This window comes from Bos taurus, chromosome 3 (genome assembly GCF_002263795.3).
Source record: "Bos taurus isolate L1 Dominette 01449 registration number 42190680 breed Hereford chromosome 3, ARS-UCD2.0, whole genome shotgun sequence".
In the NCBI taxonomy this organism is placed as follows: Eukaryota; Metazoa; Chordata; class Mammalia; order Artiodactyla; family Bovidae; genus Bos; species Bos taurus.
The window spans coordinates 102,317,655-102,339,254 of record NC_037330.1 but is presented as its reverse complement, the minus strand read 5'-3'; the positions used below and the strand labels follow the sequence as shown (position 1 = coordinate 102,339,254).

Here is a 21,600-nt window from a genome sequence, read left to right as displayed (position 1 = left end):
CAAAAATTTATGATCGAAATGGTGTGTTCAGACAATCTCTTAAGGCAATAGCAGTTCCTAAGAGTAAAGATTCTTAAGGATATTTTGAAACATTAAGTGATGAAATCTCCCTGTTTCACATGTCTAATCATGATTTAATAAAAGTAAATTATTAATGAAAAAGATGTGCGTATTCTTAGAGACTAAGTTACTTTGGATTATCAATAAAGTATCTGTTGTGTACATGTTGTGTGTAAGGCAGTGTAACTGTGGGGACCTCACAACCTGTATTGTATGAGACTTGTTCTGATGAGATGGTTTGTGGATAAAGGGCACACAGGAAAATGATCGTTAATAATATGGTCTCTAGAATTCCAGGACAGTAGGTACTATGAAAATTCTGGAAAAGGAGAAATCTGTATGTTTGAGGAAGGTTTTACATGAGAACTGAGGCTTGAGTTGAGCTGTGAACTCAACTAGGTATGCATGAGTGATGATGAGAAGGGAGAACTGAGGAAATGAGAAAGTGAGGATGGGGAAGGTGGCAGAGGAGAACTGAAAACACTCGGGGGTGGTTCCAGGAGGTTCTTATTGGCAAAAGTGGGAGATAAGGTTGGTGGTATCAAATCAAGGAGTACTTTTGTCCTGCGTGAAGCACAGGGTAAACAAGAAGTAGTTCTTCAGATGAAACTGGAGCTTGCTATTAGAAAAACAGATGGCAGCACTTTATTTGCCCTTGTCACTTTTCTGAGTAACCTCAGCTATTTAGAATCATGGTCCTCTGGCTACCTAGCATCTGCACCTCAGGATTGATTCTTGCCTTCCTTTCATCTCCCCCAGGTGTTAAGTTGATTGCCAGTTTTAATTGCTACAACCTCCACACTGTTTCTAGTATTTGCTTCTTTTGGTTCCTACCATCATTATACTGATCTGGGGCCTTTGATACCTTTCCCTCTTATTACTGCAGAAACCCTCTAACATCCCCCCTGCCTCCTTTCATCTATCCTGTGTACTATCATCATTTCTAGGTAATTCATTTCCCCAACCTAGACTTTTACTTTTTATTTATTTTCCCCCATCTTTATCAGATTTAATTGACACATATAACCCTGTAACTTTAAAACACACAGCATTTTGATTTGATACAGATATGTATTGTAAAATTATTACAATAAAATTAGTTAACATCATATAATTACCTTTTTTTGTGGTAAGATCAGTGGAATTATACCTTCTTATACATTTTCTTTCTTTTTTAGAGTATAATTGCCTTACAATGTTGTGTTAGTTTTTGCTATAAAGCAAAGTGAATCAGCTATATGTATACATATATCCCCTCCTCCTTGAACCTTCCTCCTACCCACCCCCAGCCTAGGCTTTTAATGGCTTCCTACCTTCTGTTGAATTAAGCATAGCCCAGCCTGGTCTGGGCAGTATGGGTAAACTCATTTCTTGCTATTCCCTTTGATTTTACAATATTTTCCAAGTCTGGAACTGTTTGTTCTTTGTTGTCTATGCTCACTGTCTTTGCTCTTGTTGCTTTTTCTGTCCTAAATGACTCCTTGGAATCTCTAAGTGTTGGTTCTTACCCATTTGTCAGGGCCATTTGATGGGAACTCTCTTTGTGAAACTCCTCTGTACTTATCTCCCCATCGGCATGGAACGCAGTTCAGTTCGGTCTCTCAGTCATATCCGACTCTTTGCGACCCCATGGACTGCAGCACGCCAGGTCTCTCTGTCCCTCACCAACTCCCGGAATTTACTCAGACTCATATCCATTGAGTCAGTGATGCCATCCAACCATCTCGTCCTCTGTCATCCCCTTTTCGTCCCACCTTCAATCTTTCCCAGCATCAGGGTCTTTTCAAATGAGTCACTTCTTCGCATCAGGTGGCCAAAGTATTGGAGTTTCAGCTTCAACATCATTCCTTCCTATGAATATTCAGGACTGATTTCCTTTAGGATGGACTGGTTGGATCTCCTTGCAGTCCAAGGGACTCTCAAGAGTCTTCTCCAACACCATAGTTCAAGAGCATCAATTCTTCGGTCCTCAGCTTTCTTTATAGTCCAACTCTCACATCCATATATGACTACTAGAAAAACCATAGCCTCGACTAGATGAACCTTTGTTGGCAAAGTACTGTCTCTGCTTTTTAATATGCTGTCCAGGTTGGTCATAACTTCTTTTCCAAGAAGTAAGCATCTTTTGATTTCATGGCTGGCAAACCACTTCAGTATTCTTGCCTTGAGAACCCCATGAACAGTATGAAAAGGCATGGGACTAATTCCCCCTTTAAACAGTTATAACACTAGAATCTGCCTTTTTGCCCCAATTGCCAACATAAAACTGAAACTTTTTCAAGACATGAATTATCTTCATTTTCTAGCACAGTGTTTTGTACATAGTAGGTACTTGGTAAATATATTTTAAATTGAACATAGCTTTGAACCAAGATAGATGCAAAGAAAATTCTTTGTGCAAGCAAAATGTTTATCATAAAATCTTTAATAAAGCTACTTATGTGAGAAAGCGGATGTATTGGTCTGGATAGCTTGGATTAGGCTTCATTAACAAAAACCCTTAAGACTTTAGTGGCTTAACAGAACGAAAGTTGACTTCTCATTCATGCCACATGTCCAGCAGGACTACATGGGTGACTCTGCTCCTCTCAGTTACTCAGGGATCCATGCTGATGGAAACTCATCTTAATATGGTTTTCCATGACCATTTTGATCGAGTGGAAGATGGTGACCAAGGGACACTGGATTTTAAAATATCTGACCTGAAGTGGCACATGTCACTTTCATTTCCATATCATTGGCTAAAGCAAATCACATGGCCATGCCTAATTTTAAGGAATGGCAGGGAATTGCAGGCCTAAGCATGTGCCTGGAAAGCAAAGAGCCCGAAGTGACTGCTGGACAGCACTAATGACTGCTACATCTTCTATGAGCATCACGGCCCAGCCTGTGGAAGATTAGAGGTAGCAAAATCAGATGCACTACTAGAGAGAAACATACTGACAATAGCAAGAAATGAAGCTCTAACGAGGCACGGAATGAGAGTGGACAGGGAAGTCAGAGCTCCACTACAAGCACTGTAACACTTGTAATGTAACAGGCTGAGGCTGTTGGTATGAGGGTAAGTGAAAGTCATTCAGTCGTGTCTGACTCTTTGCGACCCCATGGACTGTAGCCTGCTAGGCTCCTCTGTCCATGGAATTCTCCAGGCCAGAATACTAGAGTGGGTAGCCATTCCCTTCTCCAGGGGATCTTTCCAACCCAGCGATCGAACCCAGGTCTCCCACATTGCAGGTGGATTCTTTACCGTCCGAGACAGTAGTCTGATTTTCCAGTTATTCCTTAGGGCATTATTATTTTATGGCACCCTCAGAGATGAATTCAGGAATGGTCCTGAGGCATCCATAAAGAATTAAGTTTTATTCAAGATACACAATTTAAGAATCCAGAAAGTGTATAATAAGGTATATTTTTACTTGAATGGTTAAAAAGATCCTAGTTCAACCTTACTGGTTTAATTTGGTTTACCTAAGACTATCAAACTTTGGTATTTGGGGAGGAGATTTCACTTTTGGGCTTCCCTGGTGGCTCAGATGGTAAAGAATCTGCCAAAGAAGGGAATGGCAACCAAATCCAGTGTTCTTGCCTGGAGAATTCCAAAAGTGAAAACAGGGTTCAAATGTTGCTTCTGCCATTGATTGTCTAACGTTGGGCCAGTGTCTTGATTCTGGAGTCCAAGTTTCCTCATCAGTGAAATGCATAGGGTGGTTATGAGTTCATTTTCTATAAAGTGCTTTGCCCAGTACCTCGTTCAGAATAGGCACCCATGGTCATGATATTCATTGGCAGCAGCCTCAGGATTTGAAGAAACTGAGAAATCAGGTAAGGAAATCCCAGGATTCCCTACCCTTTTCTACTTCTTGGCATCCTGCCACACTCTTTCTTTCTCACCTTTCTTATTTTCACACGTATCCTATTTCGTTTTTTACTTGGTTGTATACGCGTCTGTTTGTTCTCTGTACTAGGTCCTCTAGTCATCCCACAAGTAGTTGTTGAACGTGAGCTCTGTACTAGGCTCGGTGCTCAGTCACGGCATTGCAGATACAAAAGGCATATCCCAGGCCTGAAAGAGCCTGTAGTCTGGTAGGACCAGAAGCCAGTGAACTCGCAGTTAGAATACATTGTACTGTGCTGTGTTTGGGGGTCCTGTGGGATCTCCTAAAAGGGAACCTGATGTCACACAGGGAATATAATTAATGATTTTCCCAGAGAAGCTCACACCTACCTAAGTCTCAGATAACTAATTATTAGCTGAGTAGATGTAGGTTTAAAAGACTTTTCAGGTAGGAAACAATGTGTGTAATGACCTAGAAATACAAGAGAGTGTGGCTGCATCCCGAAGATGCTTGAATGGCAGGAGAACAGTCTGTCTGGGGAGTGTGTGGAGGCTGCAGAAGTCAGACTGTGAAGGCTTGTGAGTTCAGGAGTTTATCCTGACTGAGGAGGAGCCACTGAAGTACTTGAAGGTGGGAGATGACTTGATCAGCTTTTCCTTTTAGGAAGGTCAGTGTGTGTGGAGACACCAGAGGAATGAATGTCCTGTTTCCCTGCCATGGAAAATTGTGAGATTTGCAACCATAGTACCATGTCTGCTACACAGAATCATAAAATACCTCTGAATGAGGAGAGCTTAGAATAAAGTGAGGCTGGAGGGAAGGTTCCCAGTTAGGCTGTTGCAGTAGTAGGAGGGGTGTGTACATGTCCTGCCTGGGGTAGAGTCAGCTGACCAGGGTTTCCATCACGGCTTCACCAGTGTCTACGATGTGACCTTGGACAGTCTTCAGAACATCTTGTGTCATCTTGGTTTTTCAAACTGGTAAAATGGGATTAAAAAGTCCCTACCTTGCAAGGTTGTTCTGAGTATTTGAGAAAATAGATGTAAAAAGCCTGCTCCTGTACTGTTAGACACTTAAGGGACTTCTTATAATAAAAATAATAGTTTTCTTAATGCTTAGTATATTCCCTGGTTCATGGTAAGTGATTGTTAGCCTAAATTCCCACCACCTGACATAACCACTGCCAACATTATGTTTTTGTTTTTGTTTTTAATACATCTTAAATGATTGAAATGCTGAATTTTGTGGGTTGGGCATGAGGGAATTATCCTAAGATCAGGAAGAGAAGAGTTAGTCGATATTAATACCATGGCAATTTAAACATTCTTCAAATACCAACAAATTGTATATGTTTATTCACTGTTCCCAGCCCTCACCCAGAAGTGGTTCATACATCTGCATATACTCTTGTCACTAATGTTATAGTGTGCTCACTGCCTGGGGTGTTAAAATACATGTGCCTCTCTTTCAGCCTGTCATCATCATTGTGACTCTGTCCCCCTGAAATTTTGCTCCTCCTCAGTCTTCTTCTGAATATATTTGTAAAGATGATAATAGAGGTTTAATTCCAATTTGTTCTCCTTTCGGTTTCGCCCTTGTTATCCAGGCTGACAGGAGTTCCTCCCCTATGAACTTCTACACAATTTATGTTATTCTAATTTTGTATTATCTATCGCCTTGTCTTACAGAATTTGTCTATGTCAGTAAATTTCTCTTTTGTGGTTTTCTTTACAAAGTGATAGAAAGAAGACATGTTTATATGTTTCTGACATGACTTAAAAATCCATGGGAACCTTGTGTTTGAAATATGTTAATAAATAGGATTTCAATATTCTATTCCTAAATTTTAAGTATATAGCAGTGGTTTTTCAGAGTCTTTGATATCAGGACCACTTTATTTTTTCTTTTTTCTCTCTCTTTTTTTTTTTCAGGACCACTTTATAAGTTTGAACTTTTATTTCATGGGTTTGTCTTTTGATATTTAATGTATTAAAAATTACTGAGATTGTAAGTCATGAGAATGCGCTAGCTCACATCCCATTAGCTGTGAGGACAGTGGTGTGGTTACATGTCGTATTTACAGCCTCTGGAAAACTGCGCTGGACCCTTGTGAGAGAATGAGAGGGAACAAGGCAAATAATGTCTGAGAATTACTGTGAAAATAGTTTTAAACTCATGGATTCACTGAAAAGGCCTTAGAAACTCTCTAGGGTCCTTAGACCACAATTTGAGAACTGCTGACATGGAAACATGAGAGTTTTTATACTGGACGTCTCTACATCTTTTTGGCAACACAATAACGTAAGGATGGAAGCATTGCCAGATGTCTGTTTTCAAAATGCACTCAACAGTTTCTTAAAGAACAAAACAAACCACCCCCCCCCAAAAAAAAAAAAAAACCACCAAACTAGTTTCCAGGTTTTGTTAAGACATGAGTCCCAGGGATGGGGGAGCCTGGTGGGCTGCCGTCTGTGGGGTCGCACAGAGTCAGACACGACTGAAGTGACAGCAGCAGTTCTTCACCTTGAAAGGACTTTTTATTTTAGGAAAATCTTCTAGGTGCCATACAATTAACAGACATTTGCCTGCCATCCCAGAAAAGTTGAAAAGATTTGGAACACCAATATTTGTAAAAGAAAAATAAGCAACTGCTCTTTAAGTCCTGGAAATCTTGTGCATACTTGCTTGGCCAGATGGTAAGCAGAGAACTTCTTTGAGGCACAGAAGTTTCATGGTTACGAACCATCTCATTGCCAAGTTTAGTTATGGTCCTGTTTGTTTAAAATAGGATCCAGCTTTTATGAATTAATCGCATTGATGGCATTTTGAATTGCATAAGCTGCACCATGCCACGGAGCAGGTGGTGAGTGATGGTACCACTGCCTCCCGTGTTGTGGAACTTTCACACTTCTTGAGGATTCTTCCTGAACCTCATGTGCCCCAAAATGTCTGACAGAGGGATTGTTTGAGGAGGTCAGTGTCCAGTGAAGTTAAGTATCAGATAAGTTTACTAACAGGAGTTCTGGTATTTTCTTCGGTGGCCATGAATTATTTTGAGTGCCTTTGAGATGCTCCTTCTCTAGACAGCAGATGGTCTGGGCTGTTGCACATGCCTCTCGCCCTTGCTTGGCCTTCCTCAGACTGTCCTACTCAAACAGTCTTTCTAAAATGCAGATATGATCTTGTCATTTCTCTTCTTAACGCCTTCACTGGCTCTCCGTTGCCAGTGGATCCATTTCTACCCCTTTAGCATGGCATCTAAGGCCTGTCTCTCAGCTTCTTCACTGCAGCCTTTCTGAAACCTCACGGACAGTTATCAGTTTCCGCCACCTCATAATGTCTGTGCCAGTTTAACTGCGTGCATCACACTGTTCTCAAGGGCAGGCGTCACACTGCGTGCCTTCTGCTGTACTCAGCTGTGGGATAATGGCTTCTGCGTGGGCTGATAAGATGGCATAGCTTCCAGCATGGTTCTAGCATAGTTATTCTGTAGTATTATATTTCTTTTCTTACCCTTTTAAAAAAAAATATGAGCTGATGAACAATATGGAACCACTACATAGGCCTAAGACACCTAAAGTCTCAGAGACATAATAGCAATGAAAGGGGACATTTATCTCATATTTTCTAATGATGTATTTTACACTTACAGGAACAGAACAATATAAAGATATCTATTATTTACCAAATAATACCATTATACTAAATCTTAATATACCATATTGCTTCAGTTTGTTTTTGTTTTTTTAAACAAAACTTGGCAGTTCCAATAAAAACCCTTTATATATTTTTCCCTGGTATCCTCTCTCCTTAACCAGAGAAAGCACTATCTTAAATTTAAAGTTTTAAAATTCACATACATTTTTATGCCTTTGTGGTTTTGCTACATCCTGTGTGTCTGTATACCATATGCAGCACGGGTTGGCAAACAGGCCTGCAGGTTTTATTGCAGCACAGCCGTGCCCATGTTTCAGTACTGTTCTCAACTGCTCTCACACTGCACCCTTCTGTTTCCCGTTTTCTGGACATAATGCCATCTTCTAACCACCTTCAGCACCAGTCCCCACCATTTTATCTCAACTGGCTCAAAGCACGGTCATCTTTTCAAATATTCCAGTTGCATTTCCTCAAGACTTATTCAAGTCAGCTTTTCCAAATAAAAAATTATGTCTAGAAACTTGTCCTCTGAACACCATTAAAACAAATAAGCAAAAACCCAATTAAACCAAACAGCTCCTATTCAGAAAGACTATTTTTTTGTAACAAAAAATAAAACATTCAAAACTGAGAGTTTTGTTTCCTTGGATATTTACCCATTTTCTCAGCTACTTCTCAAGGGAACAGCTGACCAGGGACAGAGTATTTTTCAGCTTTACTTATCACTTTCACTGTTTTAAAACTTTGGTGAAAGTGATAAGTGTTAGTTGATCAATCATGTCCAACTCTTTGCAACCCCATGGACTGTAGCCCACCAGGCTCCTCAGTCTATGGAATTTTCCGCCAAGAATATTGGAGTGGGTAGCCATTCCCTTCTCCAGGGGATATTCCTGACCCAGGGATCAAACCTGGGTTTCCTGCACTGCAGGTGGATTCTTTCCCATCAGAGCCACCCAGGAAGCCCTGACACCTTGGTGTTGACATCTAATTTCTATTCAGAAAGGCACTTACTGCACATGTTATATGAGTCTGGGTCCAATCAAGAGAGAGAATCCATGTACTTCGAGTAGGTCAAGTTTACTGTAAGAATTATTAACTTTAACAGTGAATTAGAGTAACATGAGATTAGCTAGTAAGAGTAAAGAAATAAACACATGGAAAGATGCTCAACATCATCAGTCATTAGGGAAATTCAAATCAAAACCACACTGAGATGCCACTTGAAACCCACTAGGATGGCTTCATCAAAAAGACAGATGATAAGGAGTGTTGGCACAGGTGTGGAGAAATCAGAGCTCTCATACACTGGTGGGAATGTAAAATGGTACAGTTCAGTTCAGTTCAGTCGCTAAGTCGTGTCCGACTCTTTGCGACCCCATGAATCGCAGCACGCCAGGCCTCCCTGTCCATCACCAACTCCCAGAGCTCACCCAGACTCACGTCCATCGAGTCAGTGATGCCATCCAGCTATCTCATCCTCTGTCGTCCCCTTCTCCTCCTGCCCCCAATCCCTCCCAGCATCAGAGTCTTTTCCAATGAGTAAACTCTTCGCATGAGGTGGCCAAAGTACTGGAGTTTCAGCTTTAGCATCATCCCTTCCAAAGAAATCCCAGGGCTGATCTCCTTCAGAATGGACTGGTTGGATCTCCTTGCAGTCCAAGGGACTCTCAAGAGTCTTCTCCAACACCACAGTTCAAAAGCATCAATTCTTCGGCGCTCAGCCTTCTTCACAGTCCAACTCTCACATCCATACATGACCACAGGAAAAACCATAGCCTTGACTAGATGAACCTTTGTTGGCAAAGTAATGTCTCTGCTTTTGAATATGCTATCTAGGTTGGTCATAACTTTGCTTCCAAGGAGTAAGCGTCTTTTAATTTCATGGCTGCAGTCACCATCTGCAATGATTTTGGAGCCCCAAAAAATAAAGTCTGACACTGTTTCCACTGTTTCTCCATCTATTTCCCATGAAGTATGGGACTAGATGCCATGATCTTCGTTTTCTGAATGTTGAGCTTTAAGCCAACTTTTTCACTCTCCACTTTCACTTTCCTCAAGAGGCTTTTTAGTTCCTCTTCTCTTTCTGCCATAAGGGTGGTGTCATCTGCCTATCTGAGGTTATTGATATTTCTCCCGCAATCTTGATTCCAAAATGGTACAGTGGCTTTGAAAAATAGTCTGTCATTTCCTTAAATGGTTAAACATAGAGTTATCATATAGCCTGGGTATATTTTGCTCCTACATGTAATGTACCCAAGAGGAATGAGAACCTATGTCCATATAAGAGTTTCTGCATAAATATGCATTGCAGCATTGTTCAGCCGAAATGTGGAAACAACCCAAATGTTTGTCATCTGACAAATGGTTAAATAAATGTTGGTATGTCCATATGATAGAATGTTACTTGGCAGTAAACAGAAGCGAAGTACTGACATGCAAAAACTTTGAAAACACTATGCTAAATGAAAGAAGCCTGTCACAGAGGACCACATATTGTTTGATTCCATTTGTATGAAATATCTATAAACATTTGCCAATTCCATAGAATAGAAAATAGTTTAGTGGTTGCCTGGGGCTGGAGGTTTGTAGGGAATGATAGCTAGTGGGTACAGGGTATCAATTGGGGGTAATAGAAATGTTCTAAAATTGATTGTGGATATGTTTGCACAACTCTGAAAATACTAAAAAGCATTAGAAGGTATACTTTGAATGGTTGAATTTTATAGTATGTGAGTGATGTCTAAATAACTGTCATATGAAGTAAAGAGAACGCTAAAGAATATAATAAACAGGTCTAAGGAGCAGCCACCACCACCGGGCTGAGCTAGCATGCCCAACAGAGAGCTCTCCAACCTGCTGCACACCCACTGCAGGCTGAGATTCAGACTTTGGTGTAGTGGACACCCCCATGAATCACTGGATTACAGATGGGTGTCTATGATGCTGCAGGGTGGGGTTTCCCAGAAATCTGCCTCTCAGGGACTGGGGAATGCTGTTTACAGAGAGGTGTCTCACCAGGCACTCTGTTAGTTCTCTTACACTGCTCAAGAGAAGTGCTGAGAGAAGCTGTTGGCTGCTGTTGCTCCCTGTTGACTGCTGTCCACTGGAAAAGTTCTGTATGTTGCAGGAGCCTACCAAGAGGAATACTGGAACCCAGAACCATGGCTTTCCTGCAGCCTCCACAAAGCTTGACATCATGTCAGCTGGCAAGAGGAAAATACTTTAAGGGCCCAGGTCCATTTTCACAGAGCAAGCAGAAAGATTGAATTTGGAGCTAAGAGGCAATAAGTCTGTAATTCACACAGTGGGTGATCAGAACCTCAGCATACTCTTAGCATTTTAATTCCCTTTGGAGATCTTCAGGTTTTCCTTGCCACCTTGGCTATTGTGGCTTGGAGAAGCTAGGACTCTATCTTTGTGTCAGCCCAGCTCTCTCTAATATCATTTTTGTGTATCTTCCTTTGTTGTTGTTCTATATGCTTGGTTCCCTTTTCGGACACCAGGTATACCTATACTGGATCTCCTGTGGCAGCTGTTGTGTTTTTGGATTTGGGTTTGGGTTCATTTTGGTAATATTTTTAAGTTTTTTATTTTTCATTTTCTTTTACTCATTTTTTATCCACCAGGGCCTTCATGACTCTTACTGTGTTTTTAGCAGTTCTTAATTGTTCCCTTTCATTGAGGCTTTTGTGGTGGTATTTTTCTTTCTTCACTTTTGGCACTTGAGTGCTAATTTTATTTTAAAAATGGTGTTTTACTGTACTTTCCGTAAGGCTCTCCCTTTAATCTTGGCTCTTTGGTCTTGTTTTATAGAACCTTTTGGGAGTGGGCAGTGCTTGGAGAACTTTTGTTAATTATCTGTAATCTGTAACCGTCCTGTGACATAGTTTTATTCTGTTGTGTGGTCTTCATTTACTACACTTCCCCTTGACTCTCCCCCTTCCTTTCTTCCACTCTCATTTAGATTCTGTACTGGTTCTATTTCATTTTTGTTCTGTTGCCCCCATATAGCCTCTTCAAGTGAAGAGTTACATGATTAAAGGCAGATCATTTGAATTTGAATCCTCACTCCGCCACTTACTGGCTCTGTGATCTTAGAGAATTTTCTCTCTCTGTGCCTGTTTGTTCTCTATATAATGAGAATGATAATCTTGTAGGATTGTTAAGAAGATGCAGTGAGTTAAATCATATAAAACTTTTAGAACTCTGGCTAGTCCACAGTAGGTACTATATGAATATTAGCAATATTAGTTTATCCCTTGCATTGACTTGCAATTAGAAAATCTACAATTCTGCAATATTCTTCTATAATGTATTGCACATTAATTAACTACTTAAATCTGCTTAGCCATGCATAGTCTGAAAAGGAGGTATGCATTCAGCAAAACCATTTAAAAAACTGATGACTTTTTTAGTAACTTGTTCAGGAAGCTAGGTAATAAATGTGCATAATCACTCAGTCGTGTCTGACTCTTTGACCCCATGGATTGTAGCCCACCAGGCTCCTCTGTTTACGGGGATTCTTCAGGTATTCTCCAAGAATACTGGAGTGGGTTGCCATCCCCTTCTCCAGAGGATCTTCCCAACCCAGGGATTGAACCTAGGTCTCCTGCAGTACAAGTGGATTCTTTACCGTCTGAGTCACCAGGGAAGCCCAGATAATAAATAGTATGTAATAACTTCTAATTAGCTTGCCTCAAAATTATTCACAGGAGATATGTTCAGGAAATACTTTGTAGTTTTTGCTCCATGTAATTTTGTAATAATTGAGTTCATATTCATCATGCCTGATACTTGAAGGTCAGCAAAATTCTAACATTTCAGAGTAAAAATTGTTCCAGGTATAGATTAGGAAATAACCACATTGTAGGATGTTTTACAAATGACAAGACTTTGGTGTATTTTGTTTCAGTGAGTTCAAATTTTTATATAATTTTTATGGTTAATTAAAATAACCTAGATTTATATACCTTTTGTACCTTTTTTTGAGCAGACTATATGTGATTGAACATTTGGTCAGTGAGCACGTAGGTTTTGAATACCTACCAGGAATGCAATGGTGAATAAAATAGACATGTTCACTTTCTGGATTAGCCAGAATATATACTTTAAGCACATTACTCATGATAAGTAAATACTTGTGATTATAAGCTCACTATGTAATGGATAGGGATATATATGTGCTGTGGGAATTTCTAACAGGGAGACCCAACTTACAGTGTGGTAAGGCTTCCAAAGACTGAGTGGGAGTTGGCTAGATGAAGTGGTAGGGTCAAGGAGGCTTTAGCCTGCCATTAGGAGACAGCATGGCAAGTTCAAAACACTGAGAGATGTTCCCTGTTGCAGATTCTTAGAGGTGAGGTCGTAAGAGATGACAAGAGAGATGGGAGGAGAGGTGGGCAGGGGCCAGATTCACCAGTCTTACAGGCCCTGTTAAGGACTTTGGAACTTTACCCTAAAGACAGTGGGAAAGCTAAGAAGTTTAAACCTGGGAATGAAATAATATTCACGTTGGCTGCTATGTGGAAAATGAAGAGGATCAAGAATGGATATGGGAGTACCCAAAGGAAATGAAAACAGAATCTTGATGCATTATATGTACACACCTGTTTATCACAGCATTATTCTCAATAGCCATGATATTGAAATAACACAAATGCCCATCTATAGATAAATGGATTAAAAAAAGATGTGATACATACATTCAATGGAATATTCTTTGGCCACGAGAAAGGGGGCTATCCTGCCATTTGTGACAACATGGATGGATCTTGAGCACGTTATGCTAAATGAGATAAGTCGGAAGGACAAGTACTACACAGCATCACTTAAATGTGGAGTCTGAAAAGCAAACCTGTGAGAAGTTAAGAGCATAAGTGGAGGTTACCGGAGGATGAAGGATTGCGGGATAAGACTGATGCTGGTTTAGGGTACAGACTTAGCAAGTAGTAAACCCATAGAGAGCTAATGAATACAGACAATAATATTGTGCTATAATGTAATATGGCATGTATTGTTTAAATGGCAATCATATTACAATATATAAATGTATCAAAGTAACATGCTATATACCTTAAATTTATAAAGTGTAATGTATCACATTTATCACATATGAAATAATGGAGATGGGAGGTTTATTAGGAGACTGTGGTAATCGTCCAAGCAAAAGATTATAGTGACTTGAAAGATAGTGGTGGCAGTGAAGATAGAGGGATGGATGGATTCAAGAAGTATTTAAGAGGTAAAATTCATAGGGCTTGATGATTGATTATATGTGGAGGGTAAGAGTGAGAAGGAGGATAGTGTCAAGGTTGATTTCCAGGTTTTTGACAGACGGCTCTGTGAAGGTGTTGCCTTTTATTGAAATAGTGAACACACTGGAGAAAGGGGGTTTACTGGGGAAGACTGAGACATCTGCGAAACATCTAGATGATGATACAAAAGTTAAATAGAGGAAATTCCCTGTGGCTTAGTGGTTAGGATTCTGGGCTTTCACTTCCGGGGCCAAGGTTCAGTCCCTGGTTGGGAAACTAAGATCCCACAAGCTGGACAGTGTGGCTGAACCCCCCCCCCCCCCTCCAAAACGAAAGTTCAATAAATGGAGATGGAACTGTCTTCTATCTGGATGGAATATATCAAGTTTGGGACAGTCAGCATAAGGATGGTAAATGAAGTGGAATGAGATTGTCTTGGGTGTATCTGTGTGTTAGTTGCTCAGTCGTATCCGACTCTTGTGACGCCATGGACTGTAGCCTGGCAGGCTCCTCTGTCCTTGGGATTCTCCAGGCAAGAATACTGGAGTGGGCTGCCATTTCCTTCTCTGTGGAATGAAAATATAAGAAAAACTCAGACATACAACACCTCAAGCTTCTCTCTATGGTTAAAATTGCTCATGCTCTCTCTCTTCCTCCCTCTCCCTACCTCCATCTCTCTCTCTCTACACACACACACACACACACACACAGATTGTGTCTTTAGTATATATTTTTGTAATGTGAGCAAATTATATTGTATCTGGAGTTGGAATATAGTTAGAATATATTCATTTATTTGATCTTTAGACAAACACTTCTTGAATGGGCTGTGTACTAGGTGCTGTGTTGTTAACTGTGGGTGATTCATAGACCTAAGTTACAGATTCCGCTTTCAAATTATATGCTAATTCCTTAGACAAGATATTTTACAAGTGCTCGGACAGAGGTAAGCATGGGGTGTTACCAGAGCATAGATTGCCATAGTGTTGGGCAGTGTTTAAGGAAAACTTTTTGAAGGAAATGAGACTTGAACAGAGTCTTAAAAGAGGAGTTGGTGTTGCTAAAGACAAGACGGTGAGAAAGAGCTCTTACACCACCCTGTACTCTCTCTCAGTCTCAGATGCTTTAGAAAGGCCAAGTGATGGGAGACCTGTGGTGTCCAGTGGCTTTGGCAGTTAAGTGGTCAGTGGTAAACTTATTGAGCAACAGGCGGGAGCAGAAGCCAGATCAGATGTGGTGGGTGAAAGAGCAAATGGGGAGTGAGAAGTCAAACTCCTCCAGGGCAGGGTCTAAATTTGACTGTCTAGTATCCTCCATGGCTTGTAGTAATCCCTGGCACTTGGTGCTTGTTGCATTGAGCTTTGAACAGAAGAGAGACATTTCCTTCTTGGAGCTAAGACGAAGGCCTGAGGAGGGGATGAGCCCAACTGCTGCACGCCCTCTGCCTGCTGAAGAGAGCTGGCTGTGAGCATCTGCGGCTCTTAACCTGCAGCTTTCTGTGGCTATGCAGGGAGGCCAGGTGTGCTCCCACAGTCAGAAAAAACCAGATTCTCTGCATGGATCTGTTAGTTTTCTTTTTATTCCAATTTTTTTCTTTTTAATAGTTGAGGATATGATATTTGTATCTTTTTTCCTTCAATATGATTTCAGAAGCATTTCTCTGTCATTAAAATTTTTTTCATGAACAGCATTTTAATTGGCTGCATAATCTCTTGATATTTACTTGAACATTTATATGCACATTGGTTTAATTTTTTTTTCTTTTTTGACTTTTAATTTTGAAATCATCTCAGACTTACAAATAAGTTGCAAGCATATAACAAGGAACCCCCATATATCTTTCAACTAGTTTATTGTGGTGCCTATCAGATTTCTGCATTTTAAAATTACTCTTTTCCTCTCTGTAATTAATAAGTTTCTTTTGGGGAGATACTTTAAGATGTCCCATTTCTCAAAGTATTACTTATTAATTTTAGCATCCTTTGATGTTTCTTAGCTGAGTTATTCCTGAAATGATTGCTAAATAATTTTCTAATTACATTATTCTACATTCTTTCCACTCTAAGGAAGAGCTTTCTCCTCTCCTCACTTACTAAATTCTTATTTAATGGGTCATAATCTGTTATTATCAGTCTAAATTGCCACAGATCTGGCCATTAGGAGCCCCTCAAACCGACTGCTTTATCCTTTTGACATGTCTCTCTTTGAGTACTTTCCTACCGTCAGGCTTATCTTGTGCCCTCTCTGCCTCAGCCCTGAGTTCAGCCATTCTTCTAAGGATCCCTAGTTCCTATCACATAGTGGAGAATGGTATTTAAAAACCAAGATCTTGGTGCTAGATGTGCTCATTGCTATTGGGATATGACTGCTGCTGGGCCCTTTCAGTGATCAGAGCTAGGACTTCCATGCATGTACACACACAAAAGCACACACACAGTCCACATCTGTAGTTATTTTTATGTTTTTGTATGTGTATATATTGAAAACCTTCACTTCACACTGATACCTTCAATTCCAGTACATCCCAAAAGATGCATTCTAGTTTATCTTTTCCTACTTGCTCCTTGGAAGAGAAGTCTTGACAAACCTACACAGCGTATTAAAAAGCGGAGACATTGCTTTGCTGACAAAGGTCCGTATAGTCAAAGCTATAGTTTTTCCACTAGTCATGTGTGGATGTGAGAGTTGGACCATAAAAAAGGCTGAGCACCTAAGAATTGATGCTTTTGAACTCTGCTATTGGAGAAGACTCTTGAGAGTCCATTGGACTGTAAGGAGATCAAAGCAGTCAATCCTAAAGGAAATCAATCCCGAATATTCATTAGAAGAATTGATGCTGAAGCTGAAACTCCAATACTTTGGCCATCTGACGTGAAGAGCTGACTCATTAGAAAAAAACCTGATGCTGGGAAAAATTGAAGGCAGGAGGAGAAGGGGACAACAGAGGATGAGATGGTTGGATGGCATCACCAACTCGATTGACATGAGTTTGAGCAAGCTCTGGGAGATGGTAAAGGACAGGGAAGCCTGGCGTGCTGCAGTCCATGGGGTCGCAAAGAGTCGGATGCAACTGAGCGACTGAACAACAGTCTTTTTGCACATTTGCGACTGACGTCTCCATCATTGAGAATTTGGCTCCTCTTAGTCTCAGTGTATTTAATTTGTTTGGTCAGTCCCATGTCACTGCCTGTCTTCTCTCAGACTTCTGTCACCTTCTGTCACTCCCAGACTTCTCACGATGGCCTGATGCCCCTTCTGTCTTCACTTCAGATATATGTGCCTACCTTGCCTGGCCCCTAAAGCCTAATGGCATTTAGATTAAACTGTTCAGAAAGAAAGAGACAGAGAGAGCACATTCCTGTTTATGGCTGCATAATCCTACGTTTTGTCAATACACGATAGTTTTTGAAAGTGTACTGGAGAACTTTTTCTCTTATATTACAGAGTGCTGCAATCAGCCAGTGCATAAGTCTTTTTGTGTTTTTGTCAGTGTATCTTTGGGATAGTTTCTTAGAAGTGAGAATATTTGGTTAAAGTGTTGAAGCCTGTGTGATTTTGTTAGATATTGCCAAATCCCTCCCACCACCAGTAACGTATGAGGATTCTCCCCACAGCCTCACCACTAGAATATCTTGTCAAACTTTTGTCCTGGCAGTGAGTTTGAAATGTCATCTCTTTCAGAATATCAGGATATTGTGCTCCTCCTTGTTTTGGCTTATTTTACACTCTTACTTGCTGCTTTGAATGTCATCTACTTCTGGAAATCTGTTTCCTCCTTAGACTGTTCTGCCTCTTTATTTGTAGATCTTTTTCCTTAATGGAAAAGTCAGAAATTAAATAGGTGATTAGTTCACCATTCTCACTGTCATATCTGTTGAACAGATAGTAAATCTATTGGTCGTGTGTCTGCCAGAGCCTTTGGTTGAAGTCACTGGCTGTGGCAGTTCAGTTGTCACATCTGCATTCAGGACAGAAGGAATGGGGAAGGGCTGGGATCAGCCACTTCAGTCCCCTTTTAATAGGAAAGAAGAATCTTTCCAAGAACCACCTGCTTTTTGTAGGCAGGCTTCTTATATCTTAAAGTTTTCATTGTTTTTGTGGGAGGATTGGACACAGTACATATCCTTTGTGCTACTGAAAATACGAGTCTCCAATTTCTATTTCACTTTGGAAACTTTGTGCATTTATTACTTGCATGAGTACAGAAATTAAATATATGAATATATTATGAAAAATACCCTCTCCATACCCACTTCTGGGAGATAAGTATTGTCAGCAGCTTGGTGTGTATTCTTACATCTGTGTGCTTCCTTCTTAACTTTATTTTTTTTGTTGTTAACCTTAATTTTAAATATTACTGTTGTCCTTATTACCACCAGTATGGGGCCGTATATACATTGACATACATACTATTCTACAAGACTTGTTTTTCACTTAAGCAATATACTCTAGCTATTTTTCTATGTCAGGACATGCCTCAGAAAAATGTGTGAGGCTAAGCAATCAAATACACTGTCCTGTTCGAGCCTGTCACATCAGCCAGAGCAGACACTGAACCTCCACCTTGGACATCAAGGCAGACAGCCATAGAAGATGTTGACAGCTGCAGGAAATCTTGTCACTAACTTCCTTTGGTTAACTCCTTTGCTGTCTACCTCCTGTGGTGACCTCAGTGGGAGCAGTGATATTGATAGCCTTGTGTAGTTGTATCGTAATGTATTTGTCTGGTTCCCTATTGATCGACATTTGAGTTGTTTCAGGTATTTTGCTCTTATAATCATTGTTGCTGATAAATATCCATGCACGTGTCTTTTAAAATATTTGTTGAAGTGTTGCTTTAGAAAAAAGTCATAGAAATGGTGAGTCAAGGTGTATGAATATTGTAAATTTCAATAGCTATAGGTTTCCCTTGTCACCTGAAAGTACAGCATTCCTATGAAACTTTTCATAAGCTGAAGTGCTAGAAAGCAAAGAAACAATTACGTTAATTTATATGGAGAACTTTTTGAGTGTTCCCAGACCCAAAAAAATAACTTACCAAAGCATACCAAATAACACTTAAAACCTAAAATAACACTACATCAGATCAGATCAGATCAGTCACTCAGTCGTGTCCGACTCTTTGCGATCCTATGAATCGCAGCATGCCAGGCCTCCCTGTCCCTCACCAACTCCCGGAGTTCACTCAGACTCACATCCATCGAGTCAGTGATGCCATCCAGCCACCTCATCCTCTGTCGTCCCCTTCTCCTCCTAACACTAATATATAGTGAAAGCAGAAATGACTTGATAAATACACAGCCTGTATAAGATAGAAATAATGTATTTATGGTATTGTTTCACTCACCAGAATCAGGAAGAGAGCAAGGTTAAGAGGCGGTGGTGATGGTGTGTTAGGCTGAATTGTCAGAGGTTGGGGTGGTGCGAGGTTCAGAGGTACAGACTATGGTGTAGGAGAAAGGGGAAGCCGGTCATTTATCAACTTCTCATTATAATCTGAATCCAACAGATCAAGCAGGTCACTTATATCTACATCTTCTATGGCTGTCTGCCTTGATGTCCAAGGCTGAGTTCTGTTGTCTGCTCTGGCTGCTGTGACAGGCTTGAATAGGACAGTGTACTTGATTGCTTAGCCTAACACACTTTTCTATCACACTGTTCTTTATAGGCACTCAAAGCATCCTGCACACCTGCCCTAAATTTGCATGTCCTTTCAAAACTAAAGTCATACTTTTCTGCAGTCATTGTAGCACTCAATCATAGTGAAAAATCTCTGTGAGTGCTTTACATTTCAGTTTGTGGATGACTTCACTTTGGGGCGGTTTCCGTCAATATCCTTTACCCTTGCAGTTGCAGCAGCTGTTTGTCAGTTCTTGGTCGTAGAATGCCAAAACACTTCAACGTCTTCATCAGCTTCTGCAAACCCAGCCTCCTTAGCTGTAGTCATTGTTGCCACACTTATTGTTGATTTGAAACCCTAAAATTGCTTATTACTTCAGGACACAGTTTCTTCCAAATGCCATTTCTCAGTAAGACTTTTAGCCTGTTGAAAGTATCTCCACGGTTAGCAGTTGCCAATTTAATTAATAAATTTGTGTTTTGCTTATTTGTATTTTTTATTGAATGAAATATTCTTTAAATTCTGTAGCGCTTTTTGGTTTTCAAAAGTTTCACACACAAGGTTTCATATAATCCCATAATAACCTTTTGTTTCCCCTATCCCTGTACGGCCCCTCCCTGCTTCCCTTTCCCCACTGGGAACCACTTGTTTAGTCTCTATATCTGAATCTAGCAATTGCCCACTTTATATTTTAGTCTTTCCAATCTCTCATAAAGATGCTTTGGAGTTTTCGTCTCTTTCAGTGGCACATAATAAGATGCATCACGCTTTTTGCATATAGTAAGCCTCAATTGTGGCTCCAAGGCCTTAGTCACACAGTTGCAGCAACAGTGTCATATTTGGTGGTAGGAATACACCATGAATGCTACTGCTATACCTGGTAATACCAGGTGGAGAGCAGCAGAATTATCCATAATCACGAGACACCTGTTATCGAGGTTATTTTCTCAGCAGTATTTTTCATCAGAAGGACTAACATACCCAGTCATGTACTCAGAAAAAAAATCACTTGGATATTCCAACTACTTGGATGTGAATGAAACATAATGGGAAGTGTATTCTTACCAATGCCTTGAACGCCCTCAGATTTCCTGAGTGGTACATTAGTTGAGGCCTTAGGACAGCCGTCACCAGTGGTGTCAATAGTAGGCACTAGGGTAAACCTCTCCTTTGACGCCTTGTGTCCCTCAGCTTGCTTTTCTTCTCTTGAAATAAACGTCTTGCTCAGTATTTTTTTTCCCAGTAAATTACAATTTTGCTGTAATCAAATGCTTATGTGAATAGCCACTTTCTGTAATTACTTTTTTCTGTTCTTCTGGGAGCTTTTCAGCAGCTCCAGTATCAGCCAAAGCACTCTTACAAGTAACCTTTAAGCTATGAAGCTGCCCTCACCTCAGAAACCAATGCAACCATCCATAGGTGCCTTTAAATTTTACTCTTGTAACACTACCATCACCATTGTCTAGTGCTTCCTTTCTTTCTTTCTAATTCTTTTTTTTTTTTTGGCTGCACTGTATGGCTTGTGGCGTTCAAACTAAAAGTTCTCTGACCAGGGATTGAACCCAGGCTGTTGGTCATGAGAGTTTTAACGTCTGGACGACCAGGGAATTCCCCATCCAGAGCTTTCTGTTTCATCTTTTTGAAAAGACTGATATCTCCTTAAATATAAGATAAGTTAATGAAGGAACATGCTTTGTACATGCATCAATCCACTCAAGCAGTAGACTTTCCAATTTGTCGTAACGTTACTGGATGCCAATTGAAAGAGAACACTTTGTCTACTAGCAGAACCAATCGTAACTTTTTCAGCATTCAGTATTCTTTCAGAGTGTAAACAGTTTGAATGGTGGACACAGGCAAGTTCAGTGCAAATGCATCTTTATTTGGTTCACTACAGTTTAAATGCTTAATTATGTTCATTTTTATGCCGAGCATGACACTCTTACAAGTTCTCTTAGGCCTTTCTGAAACCTTAGGACACATCTTGCTAAGAGTTGCACAAAATAAATCAAGATGAAGTTCAGATGCTCATAAAAAGATTTCAAAGCCATGTTGGCTTGTTGTGGAGACGCTGAGTATAGTTACTGGGAAAGGAAGTTGGCGGTGCCACGCTCACTGCTCTGGGTGCTTGCTGCCTCTACAACTGCTAGGTGCAAAAGATACTGAAAGCTCT

General features: G+C 40.4%; 1 protein-coding gene across 9 annotated transcripts in view; it reads left to right on the top strand.

Annotated features, from left to right (window-relative positions):
- Positions 1–21,600, top strand: part of ST3GAL3 (ST3 beta-galactoside alpha-2,3-sialyltransferase 3) — a 213,500-nt gene that overhangs the window by 1,154 nt on the left and 190,746 nt on the right. The gene's annotated exons all lie outside the window — the stretch shown is intronic.